The 8,255-nt window shown below is 49.4% G+C and overlaps 1 long non-coding RNA gene across 1 annotated transcript; it reads right to left on the bottom strand.

The window, feature by feature from the left end:
* Positions 1–291: 291 nt before the first annotated feature.
* On the bottom strand, positions 292–8,193 carry LOC115086148. Its single transcript, XR_003855111.1, has 3 exons — positions 7,907–8,193; positions 3,899–4,098; positions 292–1,571 (listed from the first exon to the last, which is right to left on the bottom strand). It is a non-coding gene; the product is annotated as an uncharacterized LOC115086148 (long non-coding RNA).
* Positions 8,194–8,255: the final 62 nt, after the last annotated feature.

Below are 8,255 nucleotides of genomic sequence, written 5' to 3'. Positions count from 1 at the left end.
GGATGTGAATTGTGCGACCCTAGTGCTCAAATGCATGCCCCCCACCCCCCCCCCCCACACACACACATACACAATTGCAACGGGAGCTCAATACAATCGTCCATTTTTATCCCGCTTCTGGCTGATTTTGCTGAGGTAGCTGAAGACGCCCATAGTTAAGCGTCCCTTGCTATGGGCACCTAAATTGTGCATCCAGAAGAATTTTCTTTTTTTAAATCAAGGCAATATATATTTATTTTTCAACACCACAAGCAGTACATTTAAGTGTTACAATGATACTAAGTAGGAGAAACGAGAGAGGGCCGTATTTTTTAATTTGCCACAATAAATAGTGTGCGTTGGGTGCCCAGTGGTTTTCTGTATCGGGGGGTGGGGGGGGGGGAAATAGCTAATAGCCTCATCTACATGGAATTTACATGTGATGGGCACCATCGGCTCTGCATTTTTTTGGGGCGTGGGTTTTCGACACATTAATCTTCTTATTGTATCTGGTGCTGGTCTAGTGCATCCAAAATGTGCATCCGACCGCATGTAAACCTGTGTGCTAGGCTGGGTACATGTTATTGCCTCGGTTCCTTGGCCTGGGGCTTTCTAGATGAGTGAATCCCACTGAAAAGGCTGGATGCTTCACAGATTCCAAAGTTCCAGGGACAAAAAAAGATGCCAATGTTGAATCTTTTTGCCCTAAATATGTAAGTACGATGGAATAGGTAAGAGAAAAAAATGAGGTAGGTATAGGAGGCCAACGAAATGAGGCATGCATGAGGCGCTATTGAGAGAGTCCAAGAATATGAGGAATGACATGTATGAACTTCCACTGAGACTCACAAGACCTTCTGATGAGTGAAATTTGACCATGCAGATTTATCAAACTCCAGCAAGATCACAGCCAGGGACTAAAAGGTACTGTAAATATATTGTATTATAGTATATTTTCAACTAAAGTTAATAACTTTGAAAAAAGAGTGGGAGGGCCAGCCTGGTGCCCAATGGCATATGCTATGCAGTGGCATGATGCGGACCTGGGTTTGATCCCCCGATTGCCTGGGCTGGCTGAGGGTTCGGGATGCGGCAGAAGCAGCGTTCACAGCCTCTGGATGGAGGAGGGAGTCTCAATCATTGCTCAGTAGTGACACCTAGTGGCCAGACTTAAGCTCCATGTTAGCACACTGGAGGATTTCCACTGCCATAGCTGGGCTGAGTTGGGAAGGGGATTTAAAAACAGGGGAACAAATCCTGAACAGCTGTGAATAAAGGTTCACGGTGCCATACCCCAGTAAGAACCAGTTCCAGCTTAGCTGGAAGCTAAAAGAAGGAGGAGCAAACTGCTAAGCCAAGAGAAAGAAAGTAGCAGATTTGGTGCGTTGCAGATCTTGCAGCGGGCATTCTGATGTCACACACTCATCGGCGCAGGATGGCAGGTCAGACTATACAACGGTGATTGCTTGCCAGGGAAAATGCAGTCACCCAGAGTGAACTGGAGTGCACGCTGCAGTGGAAATCATCATTCAAAGCTGTAGCTTCTGATTTGTTGCTTCTGCCAAGATTTACTTAACAACACTGTGCCAGCACTGAAATCACAGGGCATAAATACATCATTAATACTGCAGCAAGTGCTAAAGGAGTATGTGGTTACATTGCATTAAGTCATACTCCAGCCCCCACCACCAGAGAATGCAGTGTTATAGCTTAAACGTGTACTCCCATCAGTGCCCTACTTTGCAATGCCCATGAAGCGATCATGAAGCGTTATTTCATTGTGCCCAAATTGTGTAAATGAGCAGCAGCAGAGCAGCGTGTTCACCGCCTAAACCCTGCACGGAGACTTCTGCCAATGTGTGTGTAGCCTTTCTTCTAGTGAGTGCTGTGTGAAGGTGGTCACACTCAGTCCCGGGGCTTAGTCCAGACTAAGTCGCTCTAAACCCTGATGTGGATTCTCTAATGGGGGAAGGGAATAGTGTGAAAGTCTCTCTGAAGTGCAATCTCTGTTTTTTAAGGTATCAGTACCAGAACAAAACAGCCGGGACACTCAGGATGGGTGTTCCAAAAGAAATGTTTACTGTGAAAGTTTGTCACTGGTTATCGGTTGGCACCAAACACACTTCCTCACTGTTACATCCATGTTCAGTATAAAATCCCAATCCAGCTTGCTCCAGGTAAGTGTCCCTTGGCATTTGCATTCTAAGGTTTCCTAGGGGTGGAAGGGGTTCTCCTAGTTGAAAAAGCTCTCCACAATTCAACCCTCTCAGGCCCTGCTTTCTCCCAGGGCAGAAACTTGGTGTAATATCTCCAAATGGATTAATTTTGCACATACCTGCTTATACAGTATAGTGCGTCAAAAACGCGCGGCCAACCCCCCTGAAACATAGCGCCCGCAACATGCAAATGCATGTTGCGGGCGCTATGTTTCAGGGGGGTTGGCCGCGCCTTTGGGCAGGCGTTATTTTCTGAAAGTAAAATGTGCAGTTTGGCTGCACATTTTACTTTCAGAAAATAACGCCTGCCCAAAGGCACAGGGAAAGTGTACAGAAAAGCAGGCGCTAATTTCTGAAAGTAAAATGTGCGGCTTGGCTGCACATTTTACTTACTGAATCGCACGGGAATACCTAATAAGGCCATCAACATGCATTTGCATGTTGCAGGCGCTATTAGGTTCGGCAGGTTGGATGCGCTTTTTCCGCCCTTTACTGAATAAGGGGTAAGGGAAAATGAGCGTCCAATGGCAGGTTAAAGTGCGCTCCATTGGACTCCATAGGCTAGGAGGCTCACTGCCTTTATATGTCAATGAGGAGCTTAGATGTGCAACACCAGAGAGCATCCCTGTAACTTTGCTCTGTGCAGGCTGAGTGGAATCCTAGCTTGAGTACCTTTCTGAAATCGAAAAATGGCTTGTTTTGTAAATATTAAAAAAAACAACCTTGGACATTTTGCTGTACAATCCCCCCCTCCCCCCAATTCACATGCAACTCGGCAAAGAGGGAAAAGCTTTCTCTTCTATGTTCTTGAAGACTGAGCCCAGTGAGTGCAGGTACCCAGAGTGTCCGGTCACCTTGAAGGGGGAACTATCAGTACTGATATTCTGCCAGGTCACCAACCTGGAACCTTGCTTCCCTTTCCCCGTTGCAGCTGGGGTGGAAGGTGGAGATATATATTTTTTTTTGGTTATCGAAAATTACCTCTGGTTTACTCGGGCCATCTAATGAGGCTGGGAAGGGGGAAATGTGAGGGGAACACCTGCTCCTCACACCATGGGGGCTCTGGGGATATCCAGTGCTCAGGGCCAATGGCTGTGCTCCCTGCCCTTTCCTCGGGCGCGCAGGGAACGTGGAGGCTTCGCTCACCTGCCGCAATTGTTGTGGAAACAAATGTCTTGAACAGGCTCCCTCCTTCCCCCCCTCCTTCCCCTCTGTCACTTGGTTGTATGGTATAGTTCAGCAGGCAGTTGATTTTACTGGAGAGATTTATGTGCTGAAAGCCTTCTCGCTGCTCTTGGACCAGTCATGCAGAACTAAGTCTTTCATAACTTTGGTGGCGGCACTGACTGTAGCAGCTCCTGTCAGCTTCCCAGCGATGCTCGCCCCTTGGAATTAACCCTCCAGTGGACAGCAGCAGAGCCCCGTGCCTGGCTCGCCCTGGGTAAAGCTCCAGCGCACTCCTGCTTGCGTGCATGGAGCGGGGGAGGGGGGGTTACCCCCAGGCCATGGGCAGGCGTGCTAGGTCGTGTTGAGAAAAACTAAGGGACGTACAGAGCGTGCAGGTACAGGGAGAACACACTATCTGTCCACCCCCTCCCTGAGCCCCCTACCCCCCCTCATTCTTTTGCTTGCTTTTTCCTCCCCTAGAAATTAACATTTGCTTGAGGATGTGGGAGAGCCAAAATAACAAACCTAGCACCTACCTCCCTTTGGGCTGTTCCCTCCAGTGTCAACCAGCAATGCAGCGATGGGCAATGTCAAGGCTCATGGTCAATGCCTCTTCCTCATCACTTTCCTCGGGCATGCAGAAGCACCAGGTCTCCTGGCCTTGCAGGTTGATAGGAACAGAATGGAGCTGTTGTGCTCTCCTGGGTTCGGGGTATGCCGCAGGCCTTACTATGTCCTGGAGCAAAAAAAAGAGCATGGCATTTGAACTCAAATGAATGTTTAACTCCATGCCAGTGTTTCAATTACAGAATGCATAAGCCACTTCCTAATGGGAAACATTCATACTTGTTTAGCTGAATGGTACGTCTGTGCCACAGTTGCAAATATGGCTTATTGTTTTCGTTGAGTTTTCAGCTCTGATTGTTTACCCTGCCAGACATAAGAGCTGCTGAGCGTGGCATGGTCAGGTGGCTGACAACTATATACCACACAGTGGCACGGATATTCCCAGGAGTGTCCTGGGCATGCCACTTAAGTGACCTGCATATGCCACGCATCGGGCTGAATGCATGACAACGTGACCTTAGTGATATATTCCCAAACGGCTCCTTGTTTCTACTTGCTTGGTCCAATGCTGCCGTTTCATTCACCAGCACCATCTAGTAAAAGCCAGAACTTGGCAGTCTGATTGGGAGGCACCCAGCCCGCTTCCCAGGGCAGAGCAAAAGAGGGGCAATCAATCAGCAGACTGCACGCAACACCAGCCATGCAGATCCCCCTCTCAGGGTGATCACAGCCAGGCTTCTTCCTGGACAGAGAAAGGCGGGGCTCATCCAAGAGCTCTGGAGATGGAAACATTTGACTGGCAGACTGGAAGAAAGTGGGCATGGAGATTTAGGGAAGGTTTGGATTATGCTCTGGGAAATCACTGAATGCAAATCATCCCGAGGGACATAAAAGTCAGACATGTGCTCAGTGCAGCGATCATCAGCCAGCAATGCTCCCTGGCAGTGATGACAATCAATCAGCTGATTACTGGTGCATGTGTATGTGTGTGTTTGCCTGTGCCTGTGCGAGAATGCGAGAGGGGAAGGGAGCGTTTGAGGCAACCAGCGTGTGCATGCATGAGTGTGCATGTAAGGCATCATTTATATAAGATGCAGTGTGCGTGTGAGAGGGAGGGAGACAGACTGACTACGTTCGTGTGTGCTGGCGTGGGGGAGGGCAGGTGAGAGATTGCTTATGTGTACTTGTGTATGCGAGAGAGAGAGAGAAGGTATGTGCGTGCCTACGTATAGGGAGAAAGAGTCATATTTCTGAGTGACAAAGAATCAGTGACGTGGAAATTTTATTTTGCAAGGAGCAGGAAGGGGAAATCATTTCTCCAGCCCAGAAATAAAGAAGCGAAGTGAGAGGGGATGGCCAGCGCTGTGCTGATTACTTTGATAAGTGTCAGAGGATGAAATGGGTGCCTGCTGTAATAGCAAAGGCCAGGAATGTATATTGCGGGCGCAGCATGTGTAGTAACAGTGTGCAGCGTATGGGTATGTGAGCAGGGTGTGGATTATGAGCCAGCATAAGCAGTGGATGTGTTTCAGTGTAGAGTTATTATATCTAGGCAGGGCTTAATTTGCAGACAGAAAGGAAGTGGATCTGTGGAGGGGGGGGGGTGAGATGGGCGGGGTTTGACCTGTACAAAGGGGCCAGGAGTGAGCTCCCTCGCTCTCACACACACACACACCTGAATCAAAGCCACGCGGCTGCCCTTGTCTCAGGGTAAGCAGCCCTGCTTCCTCCGAAGGCCAGGGACTCTGAGGGGAGGCCATAAGTGATCCATGCAACTTCAGGGTCTGTTCTCGTTCCTCAGCAGAGCCAGAAATGATATATACAGTGACTCTGCTTCGCTTTCCCGGGACCCAGAAAAAAAAGGTGTAAGAACGCCATTCTGGGTTTGTTCTGCCAAGAAATTAAGCCCTCGGTAATGGACAGAAAAAGGGGTTAAATTTGCATAAGTCTGAAAGTTGCGAGCAGTAGGTGCAATTCATCAAGGCCCAGGGTTGAAGCCTTAACAATTAGCATTACTGCCCGCAACTTTCAAACTTGTGCTAATTCAAACCGTTGATTTGGTTTTTTGTTTTTTTTTTGTGCCTGTTCTTTTCTCTGCGGTATCTGTTTCAATACCACCCCCTTCCCCTTCTGCTCCCTGCAGTACAGGAGGAGAAGTGGGGAGAGGAGGATTAAGAGAGGAGGGGGTTGGATTAGAAAGCAGAGAGGCTGTTCTCTTCTCTGTGTGCTTCGGGCTCAGCCCCTCTTCTTCTCTTCCCTGCAGGCTGCCTGGAGGGGAGGGGCTGGAGCAGAACGCCCCTGCTCCACCTCTTAAGCCTGAAAAGAAGTGCCGGAACTGCGTTCATCCCCATTCTCCCACAAATTAAGTCCTGTATTTAAACATAGCCGGATTAGTAAACTAATTGGCCAGCCCCTGTCACATGGTAGGAGCACAAGATGGTGCGGGCCATCCAGTGCTCCTACCATGTGACAGGGTCCAGCCAATGGCACGGATACCCTGTCACATGGTAAGGGCAAAGGGCCATCGGCGCCATTTTGATTAGTGGCAGCTGACGGCCTGGGAGCGGGAGATCGCTCCAGGGACCCCCACTGGACCACCAGGTACCTGTAAAAAGTTTTTTGGGAGGGTGGGGGAAGCTAAGGTATTAGTTTTAAAGGGTCGGGTGGGTTTTTTGTTTATCAGTTCGGGCGCAGCTGATAAACAAAACCGCGATCGGGCCAGATGAAAAAAAACCCACATGTGAATCGGAACCGGAATCCGAACCGATTCCAGTCCGATTCACATCTCTAAAACCAACACCGGGTTTATCAGTGTCGGTTTTCATGATGGGTCTGACTGTCAATTTTTTTACTTTTATTTTTCATCCTACTTATATTAAGTAGGAGGCAGTACAGAAAAGCAGTTCTTTCTGCTTTTCTGTACTTTTTTTTTGAATGCACACAGCTATTAACGCCTGCTCCAGGCAAGTGTTAATAGATGACAGTTAAATGTGTGTCCAAGACTCACATTTTTTTTTTTTGCATCGGGAGTGAATGCCTAATAGCCTCATTTACATGTATTTGCATGTGATGATCGCTATTAGATTCACTCTGCGTTGGACCCGCGTTGAATATGCGCTAATCCCCTTATTGCATTAAGGGATTGATTAGCGCCTATTCTACCCGCGTCCAACTGCAAGTTATCAGTGCCCTCGGCTCAGCGCACCGTATTGCATCGGCCCCTATGACTTTTCAGCTCATTTTGCTTGTGACCCAAGACAAATTGCAACTCAAGTTTCCTATGCCAAAAGGTCAATGATAGCATGCCAAACATATACCACTAATATTGGAGGAAGAGTATTCCTGCTAGTTGCCAGACTGTAGGACAGTTCATCTCTTTTCAGGCCAATTATTCCCTTTTATGGGACCAAGCTAAGAACTAGCCAACGATGGTGATGTGCATGAATTTTGGGGACCGCATGGGGGTCTTGTTCTGAAAAAGTGATCTTCCAAGCACATGCGCAAGGCCAAGGGCTTTGACTGACTCTTATGAAGGTTGGCTAAGGGGCGGTATGCCCTGCAAACAGGCCAGCATGGGTATTAGCAGTCTGAATGAACCCGCTTTTCTCTGGGCCTCAGCTGTTCCAAGGTGGGGGGGGGGGCTCAGAATATAATATAGCCAGTGATGGATTAGAGGGAACTTGATACATTATTTTGTGAAAGCAAAGTATCTCTCGGTGAGTGTGGAGCAGAACCGGTGAGAGCTCCTTGCCAAGAAACCGATAGCGGCAGGAGCCCCCCTTAACAAGAAACTGGTGGTGCACCCCCCCCCCCCCCCAGCTAGATCCCCCTCTTGCATCTACCTTCGCTCACACCACCCTTCCTGCCTATCTCCCAGCTCGGGTTAGGGTCTTCTTGCCCTGGCATCACACTCCCCCCCCCCCCCCCCCCCCCCGGTCTCTGCGTCTCCGGGCCGTCCTCTGATCTGTGCACTGCACCTCGTTTTTCTCTCTTCTGGTTTTCCTCCCCCACCACATCAAATGAGGCTTCTTGTTGTTGGTGGTGGTGGTGGTGGTGGTTTCCCCCCCCCTCGCTGTAGCTGTGAGCGCCGACCTTCTGCGGGGGATGGGAAGGGAGGTTCTCGTCTTTAATTATCGGTGACAGGCTGCGTCCTGCTGCCGCTCGCCGGCGTGGCGCTTGCCTTGCAGATCAAACAGCCGGCGCGGAGCCTGCCTCCTTCCCTTTGATACAGGCCGGCAGGAGGGGCGGCTGCCTGCAGTGCAGGAGAGCTTGTTACTTATGCAGAAAACCGGGGGGAGGGGGGAGGGCGGGAGAGCAGAGCAAACA

This window comes from Rhinatrema bivittatum, chromosome 2, assembly GCF_901001135.1.
Source record: "Rhinatrema bivittatum chromosome 2, aRhiBiv1.1, whole genome shotgun sequence".
Taxonomy (NCBI): domain Eukaryota; kingdom Metazoa; phylum Chordata; class Amphibia; order Gymnophiona; family Rhinatrematidae; genus Rhinatrema; species Rhinatrema bivittatum.
Note: the sequence above shows the minus strand (reverse complement) of the source record. Positions and strands in the feature narration are given on the sequence as shown.